Genomic DNA, 26,256 nt, shown 5'->3' on the forward strand with positions numbered 1-26,256 from the left:
AAGAGAATCGAAGCATTTGAGATGTGGTGCTATAGACGAATGTTGAAAATTAGGTGGACTGATAAGGTAAGGAATGAGGAGGTTCTAGGCAGAATCGGAGAGGAAAGGAATATGTGGAAAACACTGATAAGGAGAAATGACAGGATGATAGGACATCTGCTAAGACATGAGGGAATGACTTCCATGGTACTAGAGGGAGCTGTAGAGGGCAAAAACTGTAGAGGAAGACAGAGATTGGAATACGTCAAGCAAATAATTGAGAACGTAGGTTGCAAGTGCTACTCTGAGATGAAGAGGTTAGCACAGGAAAGGAATTCGTGGCGGGCCGCATCAAACCAGTCAGTAGACTGATGACCAAAAAAAAAGTCAAGGGCCAAAAATGATATTTCTTAAATATCGATATATCATATACCAGACGTTTTCAAAAATATCAACAGTGCTACTGCCTAAGACCCTAAGAAAAAAAATTAGATTAAAAAAGTTGTAATAAATTTTAATCTAATTTTTCCTTCTTTAATAGTCAAATAGGAGGTTAATTTATGAATATGACTTTGTGTATTTGAACAACCAGACTGACTATCGCACTCAGCTGAGTAGGGACTTGGTAGGCAGAAGTCGAGGTACGCGTGTTGCAGGCCGCAAAGCGCAGCCTGGAAGACGAGAGGGCACACGCCGCTGGCCATGCCCACTGCCGGGAATGCAGACGGATGGCGGGTTTCCGGGCAGCGCGCGCCCCCGCCTCTTTCGCTGTAATGGCGCAGCTGAGCCGAGCTGCAGCAATTTAGGGACGGCCGGCCAGCCTGGGAGTACTTTTTCAAAAGTCGGCTCGCGTTTCATTTCGGCCCGTGCTGAGAGCGAGTGTGGGGCGACATGGCGGCCTGGTGGCACTGGGCTCTACCTCACAGCCGCTGCACCTGACGCGGCTACTCACGCCGCGCCGCGCGTCTCTGCCGACAATATTAGTTGCCACTCCGTCAGATCGATGCTGGGCCCTCTCGCGACTGCTGCAGCTGACAGCTTCGTTTATTCATCCTTGTCCTCGCTGGACGTCGCAGGACGCTGCCGAAGTGGCGCATAAGCAGTATCTGTACTGGGTCAACCAAAAGTCTAGCGACAGCGTTTCGGACGTTCGAATGGTTTGTATGGTAACTAAAACGGTGGTAAGCCACAGCTTGTTTCCCATGTTGCCACTTGGTGCATCTCTGAATGCCAATGCAATAAAAATTATCGTTCGACTCGGCATGTTGTCACTTTAAACATCTTCTCAAGCTGAATACATTAGCGATACGTAGCCTCTGGTTTCCAGAAGTTGCGTTACTGACAAGGGAACCTCCCCATCGCACCCCTCTCAGATTTAGTTATAATCTGGCACAATGGATAGGTCTTGAAAAACTGAACACAGATCAATCGAGAAAACAGGAAGAAGTTGTGTGGAACTATGAAAAAAATAAGCAAAATATACAAACTGAGTAGTCCATGCGCAAGACAGGCAACATCAAGGAAAGAGTGAGCTCAGGAGCGCCGTGGTCCCGTGGTTAGCGTGAGCAGCTGCGGAACGAGAGGTCCTTGGTTCAAGTCTTCCCTCGAGTGATAAGATTACTTTCTTTATTTTCGCAAAGTTATGATCTGTCCGTTCGTTCATTGACGTCTCTGTTCACTGTAATAAGTTTAGTGTCTGTGTTTTGCGACCGCAGCGCAAAACCGTGCGATTGTTATTGATGTCGCGAGCTATATTTGCTGGATTCATATTGCCCACGGAATACATCTCACGTATTTAATGCACTCTCGTCCAAAGTAGCGAACAGTCAACTGCCAGTTAGGGAGCCTCGTTAGCAGGAATACTCTCTCTTCCGTGCGCTGTAGTCGACTGACGTCGTGTGTTTGGATGTTTGTTTAGGTGTAGCGTCCCCATACTACGGCGCAGTTACCTCGCATCGGACGGACGCGCGGACAGATAATAATTGTCTGAAAATAAAAAAAATAAACTTTTCACTCGAGGGAAGACTTGAACCAAGGACCTGTCGTTCCGCAGCTGCTCACGCTGCCCACGGGACCACGGCGCTCCTGAGCTCGCACTATCCTTGATGTTGCCTATCTTACGCATGGACTACTCAGTTTGTATATTTTGCTTATTTTTTTCATAGTTCTACACAACTTCTTCCTGTTTTCTCGATTGCTTTGTGTTCAGTTTTTTGAGGCCTATCCACTGTGCCAACTTATAACAAAATCTGAGGGGTGTGCGATGGGGAGGTTCCCTTGTGTGTAGAGCTCGGGCAAGCAAATATGTAACAGTCGAGCGGAGTCATAGCATTGCGCGTTAGTAGTTGGTGACTCGTGAAGAGGAGGTTGTCTATCGTGGCGGAATGAGGAACTTGGATAGCGGATGCGCCACACAGAGAATTCTGTTTGAGATGCTTCATGACTGTAACGTGAGGATGAAGATTAATTTTTAAGACGACTGAACAGACAGCACTTCAGAAAAAGGTAACTTACATTGAGCTTGTTACACGCAAGCGCGAGCTCAGAAATTATTGCTGTACAAAGATTTCATTGTGTCCAGTATGCTGGTAATCAGGAAGGATTATCAATCATGTTTTCAGTATTAATTAGCCTTCCCCCATTTAGATTAGTTAAATAGTATTGCTTTACAAATGCAGGAAAACACATTTTGTAAGAGAAATATTCTGTAGAAGCAGACATTATTGTACCTGACACTGCGGAGAAAGACAGTGCTAATTGTTCATATTAGTTTGCGCTTATTATTGTGTCATTAAAATGATTCAGTATAATTTCTAACTTCGCACTTTTGAGTGAACATTAATTTATAATTTTGACAAGAGAATCAAAAACTAATTTACTGAAGAGCAGTCTAAAGGAAACAGTTTCAACGCCTGACGTCTACTGACTGTTCCACGTATCATCACCTTCAGCTGATTGTGCTGTTTGAAGATGGCGTAAGCCTAGGCCGAAACCGACATTTTAATAAAATAACCAGTGCTGTCAAGACTTTTTTGAATTCAATGGAATAAGAATTCAAACAGCCGCGGAATGATTTATTTGAGTTTATCGTTCTGTCCGTGCAACCAGAGCAGATTCAAATTATCCGTTTCAAGATAAGAATCTGTTGTAGGGCCTAAACGAACATTTTAGACAGAATATTACGAACAGTTTTCAGTTAGTGAAATTTCATGTTGATTCAACATTTGCGTTTCTGTAATGGGTACATTTAAATCACATAACAGTTAGCCATTCAGTGTATTCTTGTCAATCATTTACGCAGTCTAATTTACAGACCGTCAGATACATTTCAGATTACCTAAAAATCACATGCCTGATAAGTAACGAGTATAAATAAGATCATGTTCAAAAGTTGGGGAGCTACGCCGATTCTAGATCTGAATCTGTAATCAGAATTTAGAAATCAGACAATTTTAAGACTGCTAGCGAGAAAGTCTGTTACTCACAGTTTAAGCACACAGCTTACAACAAAACTACAACTTTGTAGTTGGTCGGGGATATGCACTGATTATTGTTCTATAAAGAGACACGTGGTTCGCTGTCACTCGTTTCGAAGGAATAATACATATACAAGTTACTCGGATTGTTAACCTAATTACTTTAATCTCTTTCAAAATACTTACCAACAGTGTACAAGCAATTTCCGAAACATTCAACACAAAACATAGCGTAATGCAACAACTCACAGATGTAAAAAATACTCCGATGTGTTTGCTTTCTAGAGGTAACACATCGGCGGAATCCCTACACTCTTCCGTTGCGTTCAGAGAACGCATAAAATGCAAGCCTTTCAGGAATGAACACTTGTGTGGCAGGTCTCTGAACATTACACAACAACACACCCGTGCATTCCGTCATAACCATGATTTTCACAGGCAAAACTTTCTGAATGACCCTCATAAACTGTAACATGCGCCAGGTTTGGTCAGAGCTGTTATTCGTTGCACCTACATATAACTAAAGTCAGGTATTTCTAGCAAACAGGACAGAGCATGCCATTCTCAGCGAAGAGAAATCTTTAGACGTAACAGTAACTTCGGACGTACCGCAAGGTAGTGTTAGAGGACTATTACTTTCCACAGTATATATAAATGACCTAGTAGATAACGTTGACTTTTCATGAGACTTTTTGCGGATGATGCTGTTGCATACAGAGAAGTCGTGACACAATAAAACTGTTGCGAAAAGGAGAGGATCGACGTTTGGTGCAGGCAGTGACAATTCTGACAGTCAGCATAAACAGATGACATACATTGCTTATTCATAGACAGAAAAACCCATTATTGTATCTTTACACGGTTTCAGAACAATCAGTGGCAGCAGTTACTTCCATAAAATATCTAGGAGTATGCATACGAAACTATTTGAAGTGGAACGACCACATAAAATTAATCGCCGTTATGACATATGGCAGAACGAGATTCATCGGAGAAATCCTCACGTAATGTAGTCCATCAACATAGGAGACAGCTTATAAAACACTCGTTCGACCAATGCCCGAATACTGTTCATCAGTGGGATCCATACGAGATAGGATTGGGGAAATACAGAAGATCCAAAGAAGAGCAGCACTTTTCGTTATAGATTCATTCAGCAAGCGCGAAAGCGTCACGGACATGCTCAGCCAATAATAGTAACAGATGCTGCAAGCGAGAGTTTAGTTTAGTTATGTCATGTTCCGTAGATCATTTTCACGATTATTTTATTGATATGCTATGGAACAAGTCATATTACAAGATATAGATACACATATGAAGAGTGCTAATATTAATATTACTGAAATTTTTAGTTCTACACATGCAACTACATTTAGAGGTACAATTTTTTTTACCAGTTCTGAAACAGAAACTCGTCCATGGAATAGAAGGACTTGTCCAAAAGAAATGATTTCAAACTAGATTTAAAACTTGACCTGCTACCTACCAGACAGTTTATGTTGTTGGGCAAATGATTGAAGATTTTTGTTGCTGAATAATGTACTCCCTTTTTGAGCAACTGTAGCTTCAATAACGGATCGGAAAAGTCATTTTTCCCTCTAGTGTTGTACGTATGAACATCACTGTCTTCGCGAACTGAGATGGATTATTTATAACGAATTTCATTAGCGAATATATGTACTCTGATGGTGCAGTTAAAATACCTAACTCCTTGAATAGGTGCCTACATGACGTCCTTAGGTGAACACCACTAATTATTCTCATTGCTCTCCTTTGTGAAATCAATAATTTATGTCTAAGTGGTGAGTTACCCTAGAAAACTATTCCATAAGACATTATTGAGTGGAAATATGCAAAGTACGTCAGGAGGCTGATCTTTTTACTACCAAGACTAGCGATTATACGAAGAGCGAAAGAAGCTGAACTTAATTGTTTGAGGAGCTCAGTAATATTCTTCTTCCAGCTCGAGTTGTCATCGATGTGAACATCCAAAAATTTGGAGAAATCTACCCTGTTAACTGAGTCCTGTTCATATGCTACATCTATTGTCGGTATGACTATTCGGTGTACAGTACTGGATATAGTGAGTTTTTCAAAACTAAGGGAGAGTCCATTTTCTGAGAACCACTTAATAATTCTTTGAAAGACATCCTTAACAATATCTTCAGTTGCTCTTTCTGGAATGGGATTTATTATAGCACTCGTGTCATCTGCGAAAAGTACTAGTTCTGCTTGCTGAACGTTAAGTGAGAGGTCATTCACATGAATAAGGAGCAGCAGAGGACCTAAAATTGAACCCTGTGGGACTCCCTTTGTGATAACTCCCCATTCACTAGAATTTACCAACCTCCCAACATTATTTGTGTTATTCAGCACAACTTTTTGCTTTCTGTACGTTAAATATGATTCAAATCAGCTGTGTGTATAGCCTTCAATTCAATAAAACCTGAGTTTTTCTAAGAGTGTGACATGATCCACACAGTCAAATGCCTTGGAAACATCGACGTTCTGCATCACGATATGGGCTACTGTTAAAGTTCCAAGAGCATACGTTCTAGGAAGAGTTAATATATTGCATCCTCCCACGTATAGCACGTGAAAAGACCATGAAGATAAAATTAGAGAGATTTGAGTTCACATGAAGGATTACCAGTAATCGTTCTTCCCACGAACCATTCGAAACTGGAATAGGCAAAGGGAAATTGAAACTGGCACACGAAGTACCCTCCACCACACATCGTTCGCTGAGCACAGATGTAGAAGTGTAGGTGGAATAGTGAAGAATATCTAAATGAGATCGCACATCTCAGCCATATGAAACTAGGATGCTTACGACATGAAAGACGACGTCGTAACCTCCGCTAGGACTTGGAAAGAGCAAGAATTCCGCAACCTACGTGCGAAACATAACAGTTTCAACGAAATACAAGGCGGATTATCTCACCACTGCATTTTTCTGAAAGAAGCGGATACACAAATATAACGTATACACAAAGGTACGTGAAAATTCACCCCTTAGTTAACAAGCTGCCTAATAAATTCTTGTCCTGTCAATGAGCACCCAACATGAGAAGCTGACACGTGGAGGGAGTTGAAGAAAACCTATAGTGACTTAATAAACGCACCTAGTATAATAGCTGTGGTGGTTTTCTTAACCATACGATCATAACGTGTTGAGACTTTTCTGGCAATGCGAAGCCAGGAAGCGTTGAGCTAGCAACTCGTGGTTCATTGTCGATATTTGATGTAGTGCCGGCAGTCAGCCGCCTGGAAAGACACCGGAACTGCTCTGTCGGAACGACAAACAGTTGTGGAGGAGGCGCGCTGGCGTGATTTACGAGAGCTCACATACAACAAATAACTCTTCCGATAGCCCCGAGAGCTGCGGAAACAAAAGGGGGGCGGCGAGGCCAATCTTTGCTGCCTTTCTTGCGGCTGCGAAGGGCGAGTCTTCGGAATTACTTCTTACGACTTCACAGAAGGAGCGGGAGGCAGAAAAGGTGGGAAAGGCGGGGGTGGGGGGGGTGAAGGAAGGGGCTGAGTCGCTCTGCAGGCGCTGGCAGCCGTAGAAATATCGCAGTAATCGCCCCCGGGAACACCGCTTCCATTATGGATTCAATTACTTTTAGATTTCGCAAGAAATGCGGCTGCGGTATCGCACTCAAGTATCTAAATACAGTTTAAATGAGTTTAATGTCGCGGTTGCCCTTTCATTTTTGATGGTAAAGAAGCGAAACGCTTTTCCCGCCTCGTCTCTTATCTCCGTAATTGCTAGAGGATTATTTATTATGAATTCTGAATTAATGGGGACCATGCGCCGTGAATAGTTGCTTTCTCGTTAGGCACTTAAGTCTTACTTTTAATATCTGAAATGATGCATTTACGGCAGACAATGCTATTTAGAAAGCCACTAAAGGTTTTCCTTAAAGCTGTTCGAGAACAGTTGAGAATATGTAATGCGTCATGTCATCGAACCGATCGATAGGAACACGAATAACGGAAAAGAAGGTATCGTACGAGGTGTGGCTAGAAAAAAACCGGACTAGTACTGGTGAAACAATAAAACGAATGCAATAAGGCTGAAAGTCGCGTGGCCTGTCACGTGACTCTCGCTCCGCCTACTGCTCGAGTTTCATCTGCCTCCTGCACTCAGTCTGCCCGTGGCGTCTGTTTTAAGTAGTTGACGTTTTGTCTGTGCGTCGGAAAATGTTGAGTGTACAGAAGGAACAGCGTGTTAACATCAAATTTTGTTTCAAACTAGGAAAATCTGCAAGTGAAACGTTTGTAATGTTACAACAAGTGTACGGCGATGATTGTTTATCGCGAACACAAGTGTTTGAGTGGTTTAAACGATTTAAAGATGGCCGCGAAGACACCAGTGATGACACTCGCACTGGCAGACCATTGTCAGCAAAAACTGATGCAAACATTGAAAAAATCGGTAAACTTGTTCGACAAGATCGCCGTTTAACAATCAGAGCAGTGTCTGAGTTAACAAGAGTTGACAAGGAAAGTGTTAGGCAGATTCTTCATGAAAGTTTCAACATGAACAAAGTGTGTTCAAAAATGGTTCCAAAGTGTCTCACAATTGAACAGAAGGAACGCCGAAGAATGATTTGTTCTGACATCCTGGAAAACATTGAAAGTGATCCCACCTTCTTACAAAATGTTATTACTTGCGATGAATCGTGGTTTTTTACTTACGATCCCGAAACTAAACGCCAATCGATGCATTGGAAAACTCCAGGTTCTCCACGACAAAAAAAAGCACGAATGTCAAAATCGAAATTCAAGGCAATGATGATTGTTTTTTTTTGACATCAAAGGGATTGTGCACATTGATTGGGTACCAGAGGGACAAACAGTGATTCAGCATTACTACATTAGCGTCCTGGCTACCCTACGTGAGCGAGTACGGAGAAAACGGAACGATTTGTGGAGAAAAAAGTCATGGATCCTTCACCAAGTCAATGCCCCAGCTCACAGTGCGTTGTCAGTGAAGACGTTTTTGGCAAAACACAACATTCCCATCTTAGATCATCCATCATACTCACCTGATTTGGCCCCCTGTGACTTTTTTCTTTTCCCTAAAGTCAAGTCAGCTTTGAAAGGCACTAGATTTGAGACTGTTGAAGCAGTAAAAGAAAAAGCGACAGAAGTAATGTATGGACTTACCGAAAATGATCTGCAGCATTGCTATGAATAGTGGAAAATTCGTATGGAGCGGTGTAGAGACCGAGGAGGAGAGTACATTGAAGGAGATAACATGAAATTGTAAATAAATGTTTTTTCCAGCATCAGTCCGGTTTTTTTCTAGCCGCACCTCGTATGTCGTTAATTGTTGGCAAACAGCGTCTCGTTGTTCAAGCATCTAACTGCCATGGACTTCTTCTATTGCAAACGTTAACTGCAGTGGAGTGTGGCGTGTCATGTACTCTTCAATGGCGTGTGACGTATTATGTACTAAGTTTATTTATTGTAGCCAACTGGCGAATGTTTGTGCCGCGTTTGTGTAGTTGACATAGCCGGGTGAAGCTGAAACCAGATGCCTGCAGTCTTCTGTGCAGTCATACCATCTGTTACTAACGCATAGTGGCATGTGGAGCTACGGCCTGGGCCATCGCGTCATGCACATACTCAGTCAGCGGTACAATCACTTTGATCTGTCTAAAACACGTCTACTGAGTACTTAAATTTGGGAAAGAAGAACTTATAGATCGGATAGGTTGGCGATATGCCATTTTGTTTGAGAGAGCTGCGGCTTATGCTCTGCGTAACGTAATAACTATCTTCTTTTACTACCAGTACGAGCATCTGAGTCGGAACGCTCATTCAAAGATAGAAAGGAGCGCGCGACATTAGCATAAAAATGTGGAGAACCAGCCGCTCGCGGTGGCTGGCGTGCCTGGAATCCACATCGCCACTCGGCCAGATGCTTATTGCTGCAGAATGAATAACACAAGGCGGGAGCGTTGAAACTATTTTCATTTCTGTGCAGGTTGAAAATATTTGAGTTTTAAGTGGGTTCGGTAAATGAATTTTATGTGTTCATAAATAAATATTCACTTTGTTCATACATGTCTGAATTGTTCTTTGTTTCCCTTAATTTCAACAAATGACTGTTTTTACCTTTCAGATTCTTGTAGACAACTCGATAAAGAATTGGGCCTATAACAGGCTCATAATACATTTATTCCTCCACGGAGCTTGTCAGCTATGCCACAGTTTGAAAACAAGCCTAATGCTCACAGATACGAGTATAATATTAGGAGAACTAACGTAAACGATCCATCACTTGGTTTGTTTATTATTATTGTAAGTCAGTTCATCGGTCTGAGAAAGCCAAGCGCATACCACCTCCATCAATACCGTGGCTTTATATTTACTGTTGAGACATCAATGCAAGAATGGCATATTTGGCACAGAATAACAAATGTACGAAGTTGTTCGGTTTCAAAAGAATTCAGTTTAATATCAATCTGATTTTTTGCCCTTAATATTAAAATTATCGACGTGATTCTCCAGACTCCGATATTTTCTCTAATAATTCTCATGTATGGAACGAACAAATATCTAACCAACTCACAAACCAACCCTAATGCAAAGCTTGAGTATATCAAACGAAGTCCCAACATTTCTTGACCTGGTTGTTATCGTTCTGCTAAAGTACATTCTGTAGCAGATTAATCTCAGTGTAATACTGCTGCACGACTAATGAACAACTACGGCCTGCGGTGTCGGCGATTGGTTGTTGTTATTTGACCCATAAGGCATTTGTTTTTCTCAGCTTAATAGTAGCACACTTTTTCCAGATTTTGATGTAATCGGTTAGTTACTGTTGTAAGTCACCGAGCAATGACCAGTCCATCGGATCGTCTCATCGTAAGTATTGCGATTATGCATGTCCCATGGAAATTCGCTGCCGCGCGACATTGTTTCTCTGAATACTGGAAATTCGCCATGCGTCTAGCCCATCTGTAGCCCTCAAACTGCCTCGTCCATGCTGCAGCTCCAGAGATTCACAACTCTGGTACTGTCTTGTCCAAACTGCTTGAGTAGCCACGGGTACCCCGCAGATACGTGCCTGAGCAGCTAAGTGCGTGTGAGCAGAAAGTGGCACGAGGTGATCTCCTGGGACTGACGATCACTCAGGTGGCACTAGCTCGCGTTCCCTATGGCCCTAAGAGAACAGGTGGAGTACCGACCGACTGTCGCCAGCTGGCTTCCTGCCCCTGCCGAGATCAGATCGACAAATTGTACAACTGTTCAGTCTCGCACACAGATCGCATTTCAAGACCGCCGCGCTTATGGCTATAAGCGTTTCGAGTATGAACTTTCAGCAGCTTGTAAGTCAAGGTTCCGCATGTTAGAAGCACATTACCCGAACAACGTACGTACAAACAAAAGAAAAGGAAATCTAATGAAAGCGATCACTGCAGCGTGTTGATCGTGAGAGGTATCATGGTGAAGCTTAACGCATGAGGATGGGGATAATGAAAAGTGAAATCGTTCTGAATAAAATGTTCTCGGGTTTCCAACCGCGTCAATTGCTTAAAACTACACGAGCTTTCGGCCAAGCACTCCTTGGTATGACTGCCAGTGGACTGTTGGTGCCGGCTGTGACGTCACTGGTGCCCGTGACATTGCATGTTTTGAGTCGGAGTTCGATGTGCCCTCTTCAACCGCGCGATCACTGGATCCCACGCAGCGCTGAGCTGTAAGCCACGGTCTCTATTCAGAGTGTTTGCGGTAATTTTTATTTCAATAGCTTCCCTTATTTAACTGTCCCAGAAGCCGTTAGTGCGAGCCACGACAGAGGTATCGTCAAATTTTATGTGGTGACCGTTTTCTAACGCATGCTCAGCTAACGCAGATTTCTCTGGATAGCGTAGGCGATAAAACCTCATGTTCTTTCCTGCGTTGTTCCACAGTGCGTACTGTTTGTCCGATGTACTTCTGGCCACACACACGAGGTATTTCGTAGACTCCAGGTGTTCTGAGACCTACTGCGTCTTTAACTGGTCTCAGTAATTGACGGATTTTCGTTGGAAGCCTGAAGGTTGATTTGATCTTGTGTCTTTTCAACAGGCGACGATAACCTGCCCCATGAACTGAGCCACCTACGCAAGGTTTTCAGGAATAACGGCTACAGCGCCCATCAAGTAAAGAAGTGATTTCTGGGAAATATCAGAATACGACCACAGACGAAGATCAGGAAAAGAAACTTGCTTTGCTGCCATTCTGTGGTTCTGTGTCGGTCAACGTTTTGTTCAATGTTATCGCCGCGAGACTCTGCATTCGTGAAATCGTTCTATTCACCAAATGTACTTGATGTCAAACATTAATGTGACGAGAAGAGAATCCCCTACCGCAGAAACTAGTTGCTATTACTGAGGTGATTCACTCGCACGCAGCAACTGCACAACCTCTTTGCAGGGTCAAATAGGTTTAGGCCAACTACGGCAGAAGTTACGGCAACATTGATTAGCAACAATTTATTTACAATAATTTATTAAAAGAAATGAATATGATGCGCGACAGTGATCTTAAATATTCACGTGGACGGATCAATCTTGAATATCAGTCTAATCCTGAATCTATTAACGTTTCGATGAATAATTTTTGCCACTCTGCAGGACGTAGTATTTACAGTCAGCTTCAATGTCTACAAGTTCTGAGGGTAAATACTCTCTACACTCCTCTCTGAAGATCTACTAAAGCAACGATTTTCGCTCCTACCTCGTCTAATGGAAATGGCTTTGAGTTTAATGTCCCGTCGATACCGCGGTCATCAGAGACGGAGCATATACTCGCGTTACGAAAGGACGGGGTAGGAAATCGGCCGCGGCCTTTTCAAAGCAACCATCCCTGCATTTGCCAGGAGCGAAAAAATATCTGCATGACCAGACGGGGTTCTGAGCCGTCGTCCTCCCGAATGCGAGTGTGTCGTCTAGTTGGACTAAAGCCGATCTGCCACTTGCCAAGGTCCAAGGAGTGGGGACCGAAACGTGTGCAGATTGGAGCCTGTCTGCATCAGTATTGGATCCCACGCATTACTGGACACAGCTCTTGCCTCTTACGGGAGACACGCAGTATATTTCACTTAATGAGCTCCAGATCAGTCTTAATTCTACTGTGAGATGAAAAGATTGGCACAGAGGAGATAATCGTGGCGGGTTGCATCAAAAACAGAAGACTGATGATCCACGCCCCATCCCCTCCCTCCCCCTAAGAAAGAGCAGTGGTTACAAGGTTCGTTTTCACGGTTGGAATAGGAGGAAAAATTATTGTGCCATATATCACCGTCCTGTACCGCAAACCGTATCTCGGGTAACAGTAGATACAAAAGTACAAATACGAAATCTCAAACTGTTTAGTACAACGAAGGAATAATCACTAATGGTCTGAAAAAAGTTTTAACAGTACAAGTACGAGGTGTTTTTTGCAGTACCATTTTACGTAACGGTTTCTGTAAAGGATACATGAGGAAAGAGAATGAGGTAGGGCTTCAAACATTCTTACGATTTTCAAAATGTACTGAGCTACAAATGAAAAGTGTGGCAGGCAAGTGGATGTGAAACTGACGATACTTTCTTCTATAGAAACGAGTCATACGACGTTGTTGGCTAGGAGAGAGTGGTAAGTCCAGCCAACTAATCGGAAAGCGTTTTCCTCGAGCACAATGACGCCTTTCATTGCGAAGTGTGGGACTTGAATCGTATGTGTATCTGTTGAGGTAGACGTAATCATAGTTTTGTGTCCATCTTCATGTTGTGTGATGATTAGAGAAGGGAGGGGCTGAAATTCGGTAACAGCACAAAACCTACTCCCACCGATTAGCACCAAAGAGGCTGGCGAGCATAGAACAGCATAATGACAGTAGAAGACTTATTTATGAGAGTCCAGTGGAATTCTTTCCTCCTGCGCGGGTCTTCACCGAACACAGTCATTTGCTTTTGGAAACGGCACCATTTGGGTTGTGCTAGAGATGTCTTAGTAATAAAACGCTTTTTTAATGACCTTACTTTCCGCATAACCCCATTTAATTAAAAAAAGAAATAATCGATTTCTAGTATCACTAACCATCTTCAGAACTACAAACCAGAGATGCAGAGTGAACTAATGGTTAAGGGTGGTTCGGGAAGTAAGGAACGATCGGTCACGAAAAGGAAACCACAGTTAAAATCCGATGTTTTGGCCAGATGTGTTGGGGAGTGCCCATAAACGACGTCACGTTGCTCTTCTCAGTTCTGAGCGCACAGTGAGCACTTAGAGATGCCTACAAAATAGTCTCCCGCCAAGTACGGGTGTCTGCCGAGGCATTTCGCCTGATTTCAACCCCACAAAACGAAACTACGATGCAACGCCTTCTCCGTGACAGTTCTAGGCCTCACACTGCAGGGCCTATGAGTACGCTCCTGTAGTGTTTTCTGTGGGAAGTGTGTGATTACCCACCATACAGCCCGGACTTCGCTCCCTCTGATTTTCATCTCCGCTCAAATGAACCCCTGGCTATGAAGACAACATTTCAGTACAGACAACAAGCTGCAGTAAAACGTAGAAAATTATCGGAAAGCACAGAAGGCTCTCTTCTACGACTAGGGTATTGGATAGTTGGTACAACGCTACGACGGTAGTCTAAGATGGAGCGGCGACCATGTAGAGAAGTAACTGAAAGATGTAGCTAACTGTGGCAAATAGAACAGTTTTGATTTTTACTGTGGCGTCTATTTCGTGACCGATCGTTCCTAACTATCTGAGTAGCTGTCGTAATAACCCAGAAAACATTTCATGCACATAAGACAGACAACCCAAAGTACACCATCTCGTCCGGATACGCAATGGTGTAAGTTGGGTTGTCTGTCTTATGTGCACGAAACGTTTACTGGGCCACTTCCATTTTGTCCAGCCTGTAGTAGGACATCACTGTATTTTAAACATTTCAATCTATAAAGCTAATTTTCATTGTTATCCGTCTTGTCTATAAGAAGATGGCCAGTGACAGCCTAAACCGGATATTTCTTGTTGAAATTGCAAGGGATTTTTTTTTTTTTCAAGACGCCGTCGACAGCGAAACGGAAGCCATAGTGAAAATCTAAAATGTTTTATTTGCGACAGTTAACTACATCTTCCAGCTACTTCTCTACATCTTCGTTGATCCATTATGGACGACGGCTGGCATGAACTTCTTGATGTAATAATTTAACAACAGCCGTATGTATTGTAGAAATTTATTTAATGAATTTCTATGTGCTACCAGTTTCGGCATTACGTTGATGCCATCTTCAGGCCCCACTCGTCATAGTCGTAAAATCGCTATACACGGAAGGAGCCATATAACTGGATCCGTGAATCTAATCGTCCTGCAACAGCTCTTGGTGGCCAGGCGACACAGACTCAATCTGAACAGCACGTTGCAAGGCATCCCAAATATGCTGAATAATGTTCATGTCTGGAGAGTTTGGTGGCCAGCGGAAGTGTTTAAACTCAGAAGAGTGTTCCTGGAGTCATTCTTTAGCAATTCTTGACGTTTGGGGTGTCGCAGTGTCTTGCTGGAATTGCCCAAGTCCGTCGAAATCCATAATGGACATGAATGGATGCAGGTGGTCAGACGGGATGCTTACGTACGTGTTACCTGTCAAAGTCGGATCTAGACATATCAGGGGTCCCACATCACTCCAACTGCACACGCGTCACACCACTACAGAACCTCTACCATCTTGAATAGTCCCCTGCTGATATGCAGGGTCCATGGATACATGAGGCTGTCTCCATATCATAATGTCCATTCGCTCGATACCATTTGAAACGAGACTCTTCCGATCAGGCAACATGTTTTCAGTTATCAACAGTCCAATGTCGGTGTTGACGGGCCCAGGCGAGGCGTAAAGCTTTGCGTCGTGCAGTCATCGAGGGTACACGAGTGGACCTTCGGCTCCCAAGAGCCATATCGATGATGTTTCGTTGAATGGTTCGGATATTGATAAGTATGAATGGCCCTGCACTGAAATGTGCAGCAATTTGCGGAAGGGTTGCACTTCTGTCAGGTTGAACGATTCTCTTCAGTAGTCGTTGCTCCCATTCTTGCAAGATCTTTTTCCGGCCGCAGCGATGTCGGAGAGTTGATGTTTCACTGGATTCTTGATATTCACGGTACACCCGTGAAATGGTCGTACGGGAAAATCCCCACTTCATCGCTTCCTCGGAGATGCTGTGTTCCATCGCTCGTGCGACGACTATAACACCACGTTCAAACTCACTTAAATCTTGCTATCCTGCCGTTGTAGGAGTAGTAACCGATCTAACAACTACGCCAGACACTTGTTGTCTTATATATGCGTTGCAGACCGCAGCAGCGTATTCTGCTTGTTTACGTATCTCTGTATTTGATTACACATGCCTATACCAGTTTCTTTGGCGCTTCAGTGTAGAAACACCGTGTAACACGTATGCGTAAACCAACATAGGATTTTCAATGTGGTTTTACTTTCGTGACTCATCAGACCTTGAGCGAAAAGAAAAGGACAGCCATCGTATATGTAATGCAGAAATAAACCATTACTAAAGAAAGCTTAGTCGTCTTCGTGCGGCGTAATTAGACGCGTTTGCTGCCTAGCCTGCAGAGGAAACACAGGAGGGTCTTCCAGCAATCAAGCGAAGTTAACTTCAAAAATCACTTGATGGTCGTAGCAGGACAACTAGCACGAAAAAGGGGAGGCTAGAGGCCAGTTTATTAGCAAGGCGCGAGGGCTGCGCTGGACACAGCCAGTGCGGTGAAGGGGCAGGGCCAACACGCCAAACAACGGACGCCGTAGACGCAGACGCGGCGCGCCGATGAATAAAACATGGCGGACGGCTTCCGTCAACAAGTTGATTACGCGCGACGGACAGCGGCAAGCACGCCGGCCGCCTAACTCCATTAACGTGGCCGCTGCCGGATTACTGGCCACTTAGCCCCTACCTCATTATGCCTCAATTTGAAAGCCTACAACTAATTTCATCTCCGGTAATCCATGAGCGCGTGGCCACCTGTGTTATGCTCGCCGCCGCAAACAAAATCGCAAACAAAGTTTAAAATAATTTGTTCCCCCCGATTTTACAGTTCAGCGGACCGTTAACTTCAGTAGGTAGCTACGCCTACTTCCCACTACTCCGACGGCGAACTTTAAATTAACGCTCCATCGACTGTATGATCTTTCTTGGAAACATCGGGTACATACCGGAGGAATCGCTTAGGAAATTCCGTTTTCATCGAAATAACACTTGTCCCACCATCTTGACATGCTTTTCTCTTATGTGTATACCTAACGATAAAATCTACAAGATTTAAGCTAAAATTATTGCGAGCGACTGACAATTTTCTGGAATAATGATCCTGCTTCTGCGCTACGCTTGCAGGATCTTCGGATTCGCGCGAACGTTTTTTCTGAGTCCATTGTGTTTCCGCAAAATCTTTCGAAGTTGTGGTATGTACCATATGGCCTGTTTCAGTATCAAGCTACATACAGCATCATCCTAGTGATCGCAAAGAGGCCGAAAAGTTTATCTTACAAAATAACTCTATCAAACATCCTAAAATATATATATGTTCAAATGTGTGTGAAATCTTATGGGACTTAACTGCTAAGGTCACCATTCTCTAAGCTTACACACTACTTAGCCTAAATTATCCTAAGGACGAACACACACACACCCATGCCCGAGGGAGGACTCGAACCTCCGCCGGGACCAGCTGCACAGTCCACGACTGCAGCGCTTTAGACCGCTCGGCTAATCCCATTCAAACATCCTGAAAGATTTATACAAATGCCTTGTTTTATTTACACTGTTCATCTCAATCAGTCCATCAAAGCAACAATCGGCTTCCAAAAATCAAATAAAGACACCGCAACGCTAAGATCAGGCTAATTCTGAACTCTATATATACAAATTTTAAGACTCTGAATCAATAGACAGTTAATTTAGACTTACAGTATTAATTAAACGCTTGTAACAAGTTTGTACCTCGCTTCTTGAGAACATCTTTCTCCATGTGCCTTTTCACAGATGTGTCGAAACACATCGTGAATTTAGTACCTTCTCTAATGGACTTTTCGTCATGGGGCCTAAACCCTAATCTTTCCTCCATCTTTCCTTGAAATTATTTCCGGTAATGTGTGGACGGAGTCAACTCTAACGATATTCCTTGAATGAGGTGTTTCCTGCTGCATTCAGCATAAATGAGAAACTGTTTTGGATTTTTTATACCTTTACCAAGAAGAACGTTAATAATTCTAACTGCAAAGTAGACAGATGCTGACAGGAATAAATATTAGCGAACCATCAGTTTCATAAGTCATACCTGCAAAAGACTGACACGAATCATTTACAGAAGGATGGAAGAAAGGTAGAAGTCGGCCGCGGAGAAGATTAGTTTGGGTCCCGGAGAAATGCAGGAACACATGAGACAATACTGACGCTATGATTTATCTTAGAAGATAGTTTAAAGAAAGGTAGACATACGTTTATAGCATCTGCAGATTTAGGTAAGGCTTTTAGTAATGTTTACTGCACCACACACTGAAATTTAGAAGGTGTCATGGATGAAATACAGGGAGCGAAAGATTGTTTACAATTTGTTCAGAAACCAGACTGAAGCTGTAAGAGTCGATGTCTAGAAAAGGGAGGTAGGAGGAAGTGAAACAGAGTTGCAGCCTATTCCTGATGTTATTTAATCTGTACATTAAGCAAACAGTAAAGAAAACCAAGAAGAAAATCAGGAATAGTATTAAATTTTAGGAAGAAGAAATAAAAACTTTGAGGTTTACACAAAACACTGTAATTTTGCCATAGGTGGACATGTACCATGAAGAACAGTTCAACGGAATGATAGTGTCTTGAAAAGAGATTAGAAAATGAACATCAACAAAAGTAAAACAGGGGTAATGGAATGCAGTCGAACAAAATCAGGCGATGTTGAAGAAATTAAACTAGGGAATGGCACACTAAAAGTAGTCGATGGGTTTTGCTATTTGGATGGGAAAAAACTGATGATGGACGAAGTACAAAAGATATAAAACGTTGATTGACAATAGCAAGGAAAACGTTTCTGAAAAAGATAAATGACAAAAAAGTGACACGGAATCGGTTGATAGAATGCATGTTGATGCACCAAGGAGTAGTCAACTGGAGGGAAGCGTGGGAGGTTAAAATTGTGGAGGGAGCCCAAGCGCTGAATACACTAAACAGATTCGAATGGAAGCAGGATGAAATATTTATTCAGAGAGACAGATTCGCGTGGGCAGCTGCATCAAATCAGTCTTCGAGTGAGGCCAACATCATTTCGTAGCATACAGAACCTTGCACCTTTATCTCAACGTGGAGACTTCGTCACAGTGCAAAAGTAGCGACCTCAAGAAAATATGACTTGGCTGCAACTATGTACCTATTTAAATTACGCAATAGATAGTCCTGATTGGTATGTGGCACTGTTTGAGGACGGCGCTGGCGCTACGGAATCCAGGAAGCCTTCTAGGGATAGTCATCCCCTGGCATGAAAACTTATAGTCGAGTCTCGGTATAAGTAAAAGTAATGTAATATCCGTGAGCAGGTGAAGACCTCCCTCACTATTTGACTCTGTAGGCGATGACACATCACAGTCAGTTATAAAAATGACCTGTATGGACATTGGAACGATATCATAATAGGCCGTCCGCAAAGCAGCTGATAATGGACAAATTTTTAGAAAGAGTAAATAACCACTTTCTAAATCCTTGTATAATTCATTCATGAGTACTATTGTCTGTGAACCTAATGAAATATAACCAGCAGAAGAGATAGGAAGAATGCATAAACTAATCATTACTTAAAAAATTCTCCTTCTATCCAATCTTGAGTACTATTCTACTGTTAGCGATACTCATTCATTACATTTCCGAGTTCGGTCAGCACTTCCAAAAAATAGCAGCTGCGATAGCTTTGTCATTTCCTTCGTAAACATCTTGTACTGTGCACGGGTTGTCCAGGAGGGGGCGTACAAGTAGGTGGCTTGGATCTTCTTCAGCCCCGCAGTCGCAAAAGGTGTCATCGCTCGCTGGAAGGATTCTCCATTTCTTCATGTTGATCTTGCATCGGGGGACGCCCACTCTCAGACGGTTGAGGGACCTCCATACAGGGTATTGTATGTTTGCGAGAGGAGCTAGTTCTTCTTTTGGTGAGACGTCTAGGGGCAGTGAGCGCTTCCATGTTGCAAGACGAATTGCCTCTGGTGCTCCCTCCAGTGGCGCAGTCCTAGCAAGGAAACTCTTGCGGGATTTATGGCGGGATCTTTCTGCCATGCAGAGGATGTCGGCGGTCATTCTCCTGCTTTGTTCTCTCGTGGTCAGCAGCAGTGGCCCTCCGGATGTTGGGTGGGGCTATTCCAACAATCGGATACAATTTCTGCATTGGTGTTGGCTTCAGGTATCCTGAGATGATCCTTGCAGTATCGTCGACAGCAATATCGACTTGCTTAGCATGAGCTGAAGCGTTCCACACAGGAGCAGCATACTCAGGGGCCGATACTAAAGAAATATGAATAATAGGAGAAATGGAAAAAAGTTAATAGAACAACTGCCACATTTGTTAAAGGTAGAGTAGAGTCGGCGATATCCTCAGCATACTGAATCAGAAAACCCTAAAAGGAAGACCTTATGCGATGCAGACTGGTTAACATTACAAGCAATATGCTGTTAAGACAACAGCTAAAACTCTGACAAGTGCGAGAATTATCGCACAATCAGCTTAACAGCTCATGCATCGAAGCTGCTTACAAGAATAATATACAGAAGAATGGAAAAGAAAATTGAGAGTGCGCTAGGTGACGATCAGTTTGGTTTTAGGAAAAGTAAAGGGACGAGAGAGGCAATTCTGACGTTACGGCTTATAATGGAAGCAAGGCTAAAGAAGAATCAAGACACTTTCATAGGATTTGTCGACCTGGAAAAGCGTTCGACAATATAAAATGTTGCAAGCTGTTCGAGATTCTGAAAAAAGTAGGGGTAAGCTATAGGGAGAGGCGGGTCATATACAATATGTACAACAACCAAGAGGGAACAATAAGAGTGGGCGATCATGAACGAAGTGCTCGTATTAAGAAGGGTGTAAGACAAGGCTGTAGCCTTTCGCCCCTACTCTTCAATCTATACATCGAGGAAGCAATGATGGAAATAAAAGAAAGGTTCAGGAGTGGAATTAAAATACAAGGTGAAAGGATATCAATGATACGATTCGCTGATGACATTGCTATCCTGAGTGAAAGTGAAGAAGAATTAAATGATCTGCTGAACGGAATGAACAGTCTAATGAGTACACAGTATGGTTTGAGAGTAAATCGGAGAAAGACGACGGTAATGAGAAGTAGTACAAATGAGGACAGTGAGAAACTTAACATCAGGATTGATGATCACGAAGTTCAGCGCGGTTCAGGACTGAAGCGCCTAGAACCGCTCGGCCACAGAGGCAGGCTATGTATTATCCGTCAAACGCAATATGGCGGCTACCGGTCGTTTGATGTAAATAACTTTTTTTTTTTTTCATTGAACTTATCAGTATATTTACAATGATTAGCGGAAACATGAGGACAGCTGTCCAGTGTGTGATGAATGCCTCTTGGCGGCATGCGACACAGCAAGGAACGTACACAGTATGAGTCAGCTGCCCCTACCAATGGGTTATATGCAACCCGCAACGCCTCCAAAACCACACCTACGATTTTCATATTCTCGCGATGCGCAAACTATTAGTCCTACAGAAAAATTAATGGGACCTTTACAAAAATGGTTCAAATGGCTCTGAGCACTATGGGACTCAACTGCTGTGGTCATAAGTCCCCTAGAACTTAGAACTACTTAAACCTAACTAACCTAAGGACAGCACACAACAACCAGCCATCACGAGGCAGAGAAAATCCCTGTCCCCGCCGGGAATCGAACCCGGGAACCCGGGCGTGGGAAGCGAGAACGCTACCGCACGACCACGAGATGCGGGCAATGGGACCTTTTGTAGGAAATTTAAGTTTGTACTGGGATACATTTTCACAAGAGGCCATAGTTTCTGAGTTATTCAAGAAAAATGTACAAAAGTCCCCTTCAATGCGTTTTTCGTAGATAACCATGGACTCCAGCGAAAACGTATCCTAATACAATTTAATTAAATTAATTTCTACAGGAAGACCCTGTTCATTTTTTTATGACTAACAGTTTGGGTGTAGAGAGTGAGAGAATACGAATAATTTACTTGCAGTTTTTGAAGGCGTTGTGGGTTGCGTAAAACCCATAGGTTGGGGCAGCCGAATCACCCCGTTTAAATGGAGCAGAGGCGAATGGGGCATCGTTCTAGCGATGATACCGACCATAAATGGAGAAATCCACTGGCATAGACGACTTTGGTGAAGGGAAGATTGTTATAGCCCAGCATCTAGGAACGAACATCTCAGAAACGCCGCAGCTGCTCGGCTGTTTGCGTGATAATGTTGTGAGGATCTATGAAAAGTGAGTGAAGGAGGTGAAACCACGAGTAGGCGAGTTGGCTCATCGGTGTATATGCAGACAAGATTTATATGACGCCTCATACCAAAGACTGTAGCGTAGATACGAACAAAATTCTTGTGTAATTATTTCCTTCACATCTCTTACTATCAACACTACAAATACCTCTGGTCCCCTAACGACCACGTATATTTCAGTGCCAAGTGACGGTTTATGATTTCCTATGCTGTCTCCTCCTGAGACGCTGTTATGAAATGTGAATACCTTTCTACCAATTGCAGTTCATGAATTGTCTGTATACTTCGAAACAACCGCACGCTGCTCACGATGAAGTAGGCAGCTTCAACAATTTTCGGATAACTTACGCCACATCTTACTGCTGTCTCTGTGAGTTTACCAAACGTCCGCGAAAGCCAACATTTTGTTACACTAAAAGATTCAAGCAGACGTCTTCTACCAAGGCCTAATGATAGGGCCAGAACGCAGTGTAATCTGGATATTATTTATGATTTCCGCGCGATGTACTCGACAGCCGGCCGGAGGTAGTAATAAGGCAATCATTCTACGGTTTTATGGCGTATCCTAATACATGGAAACAAAATCGATGTGTCTCATCTGCAATTCATGGGAAGCAACAATCGGACAAAAAGTGAGGGGTTTAATCATTCCTCGCGTTGTTCCGAACAGGTGCGTTGAATTATTTATTGCCAGGGGTAGAATAAAAAATAAAAGGGAAGAAGGGAGCTGTGATAGGACTTGAGTGTGCTTTCTGCACGCAAAGACGTTGTCTTGTTACTCGTTCCTCATCATAATAACACTGGTAAGGGCTATTTTACACCTTGTGGTGGTTTAGTTCCTTCCTGCACGATTTGTCTTACTAAACTCGGTCTTTATTATGAATGCCATAAACTACCCTTTACAGTGAAACACATCTCCATCAAACGTTTATAGGTATATTTAGAACTTTCAAGGAACACGTCCCTCCTTCAAAAATTCACATATTATTTTTGTTGTGCTGAAATTCTTAGTTTATTGTATATCTTTATACGACGAATTGTGTGTCTCACACTTTCTGATTTACACTTCAATCGGTGCCGATGTTCACTGAGACAAATTTGGAAAACATATTGGAAATTAATTTTCCATTCTCGTTGTTCTCAACAACTACCCACCTCTATAATTCTTTGTTGGTGATCTAGAATTTTCTTGAAGTGGTCATATGATTCTTGAGAAATGAAAAAAAAAGGAAAAACGATTTTATGGTCGGCTTTTCGAAAGATGCAGTATCCAGTACGTCGAGAAAGGATCTTCCATATCTGAGTGCGTAGCGAAGTACTTGCAACATCACCGTTCCCAAGTAAAGAAGAAAATGGCTGGCTCTGAGCACTATGGGACTCAACTGCTGAGGTCATTAGTCCCCTAGAACTTAGAACTAGTTAAACCTAACTAACCTAAGGACATCACAAACATCCATGCCCGAGGCAGGATTCGAACCTGCGACCGTAGCGGTCTTGCGGTTCCAGTCTGCAGCGCCTTTAACCGCACGGCCACTTCGGCCGGCAAAGAAGAAATAGATGGATAATCCACTTGGCACATACTATCATTCCAAAAGAACTTTCTCTACTTCCAATTCTCTCTTTAATTCCAGTCAATGATCACAAGCAAATCATCGTGAGAGTATCCAGTTCTGTTCAGGATAATCATCTTCAAAATCTTCTGTTGGTCTTGTTGAAACAATACACTCTGCTCCTGTATAATGGAAGTAGCTGTTATTATTTCACTAAGCACTTGGACCAGGAAGAAAACTGGAGTACATTGTTTCAACATAATAAATATCTGAAGGTCGTCATTATGAACCGAAATCGACAGTCTGACGACTGTTTGTTTGTGTTCATTGACTGGAACTAAAGAAAGAACTGGAATTAAAGAAAGAAATTATATTCTTCTTGGATCACAGTTTACATTCGCGACTATGTCACAGCTTGAGAAACGAAATGACTCTTGTCGTGGGAGACTCTTTTTCGATGTTGAATTTCATCCACATGCTGTGACAATTTTCGTCAAAGCCGATTACCTCAGTTACAGCGTACGAAAACAGTACTAAAATGTGTTCTTGCGTCCGTGTACGTAGGGACACTCCGACATTTCTGATATGTTTATAAATCGATGTTTTTGATTCAGTAGCCATGGTATGGGTGTAGACACCAAGTATCGATAATCTAATAGTGCCGTAAAAGTACCATAATATAGCTATCGACTAGTAAAATAATCGATGTGACTGTATATAGATTATTTTTTTCTTATCCTGTGGTATGTATTTGCCTCGTTGGTTATTTTGTATTGGCAGACTGTACCATATCATTCCTCCTTACAAGCAGTTTTCGTGTAATTACAGATCTGAAAACAGGTAACAACCTCAGCCGACACTAGTAATCAATAAAAATAATAAACTGCGATCTTGGCTAATAAAGGATCCTTTCCGAATCCTATTTCTGTAGATAAAATAATAACTTGTCACAGTATGTTGTATGACAACGTCGAAATTTTGGCAACTACATCATCTTTTTGGGACTCGATAGTGAAGGAGGCAATTGATATTCGCTTGACGACGAACTTAATTATTAGAGATAGTGGTTTCAACCTTGATAAAACATGGAATCCGGCACTTGGTGTAATAAACTCACAAAGACGTCGTCACAGTGCAGCTCACAATGATATATCGGCATGCTAACACAGATCGACTGTGGAGTCATAGATGTAACTCGCGCATTGTGCACGTTTCTGCCGCCGACCAACGTCTCTGGCGCATTTGCATCTGTGGCCGCATGCGCAGTTGCGCGGTACACGAGTATAAAGGGACGCAGCGAGCACTGGAGCGGCAATCTTGTGGCTCACTCTGAAGATGGCTGAACGTTATACAGCCGAAATATTACAAGAAGAAGGAGAATTCTTGCGGCTGCACACCCGAAACTTAATGGAACAACTTAATGGCATGTTCGGTAGGGTTCATGTCTGGAGAACATGCTGGCCAGTCTAGTGGAGCGATGTCGTTATCCTGAAGGAAATCATTCACAAGATGTGCACAATGGGGGCGCGAATTGTCGTCCATGAAGACGAATGCCTCGCCAATGTGCTGCCGATACTGTTGCACTATCGGTCGGAGGATGGCATTCACGTATCGTACAGGCATTACGCCGCCTTCCATGACCACCAGCGGCGTACGTCGGCCCCACATATTGCCACCCCAAGACATCAGGGAACCTCCATCTTGCTCCACTCGCTGGACAGTGTGTCTAAGGCGTTCAGCATGACCGGGTTGCTTCCAAACACGTCTCCGATGATTGTGTGGCTGAAGGCATATGCGACACTCATCGGAGAAGAAAACGTGATGCCAATCCTGCGCGGTCCATTCGGCATGTTGTTGGGCCCATCTGTACCGCGCTGCATGGTGTCGTTGTTGCAAAGACGGACTTCACAATGGACGTCGGGAGTGAAGCTGCGCATCACGCAGTCCATTGCGCACAGTTTGAGTCGTAACACGACGTCTTGTGGCTGCACGAAAAGCATTATTCAACATGGTGGCGTTGCTGTCAGGGTTCCTCCGAGCCACAATCCGTAGGTAGCGGTCATCCACTGCAGTAGTAGCCCTTGGGCGGCCTGAGCGAGGTATGTCACCTACAGTTCCTGTCTCTCTGTATCTCGTCCATGTCCGAACAACATCGCTTTGGTTCATTCCGAGACGCCTGAACACTTCCCTTGCTGAGAGCCCTCGTTGGCACAAAGTAACAATGCGGACACAATCGGACCGCTGAATTGACCGTCTAGGCATGGCTGAACTATAGACAACACGAGTCTTGTACCTCCTTCCTGGTGGAATGATTGGAACTGATCGGTTGTCGGACCCCCTACGTCTAATAGGCGCTGCTCAATTACGGTTGTTCACAACTTTGGGCTGGTTTAGTGACATCTCTGAACAGTCAAAGTGCCTGTGTTTGTGGTACAATATCCACAGTCAACGTCTATCTTCAGGAGTTCTGGGAACCGGGGGTGACGCAAAATGTTTTTTGATATGTGTATTTAATACATAGCGATACGTCTATAAGAATTTCAGTGAATGTAAAAGAAAGTTCACTTTTTTACACACTACATAGGTGTTCTACACGACTCTCATAAGGTCGATATCCAGGCAATAATCCACTTCACGGCCCAATTCATAAGCACATATGAAATCAAAGAACACAACATCGTCATAACCAGGATGACCGATGCAACAGTTTGGAAAATCTAGATTTAA

General features: G+C 43.1%; 1 long non-coding RNA gene across 1 annotated transcript in view; it reads right to left on the bottom strand.

Annotated features, from left to right (window-relative positions):
• Nucleotides 1–26,256, bottom strand: part of LOC124613133 — a 540,266-nt gene that overhangs the window by 265,922 nt on the left and 248,088 nt on the right. The gene's annotated exons all lie outside the window — the stretch shown is intronic.

Source organism: Schistocerca americana, chromosome 4 (genome assembly GCF_021461395.2).
Source record: "Schistocerca americana isolate TAMUIC-IGC-003095 chromosome 4, iqSchAmer2.1, whole genome shotgun sequence".
In the NCBI taxonomy this organism is placed as follows: Eukaryota; Metazoa; Arthropoda; class Insecta; order Orthoptera; family Acrididae; genus Schistocerca; species Schistocerca americana.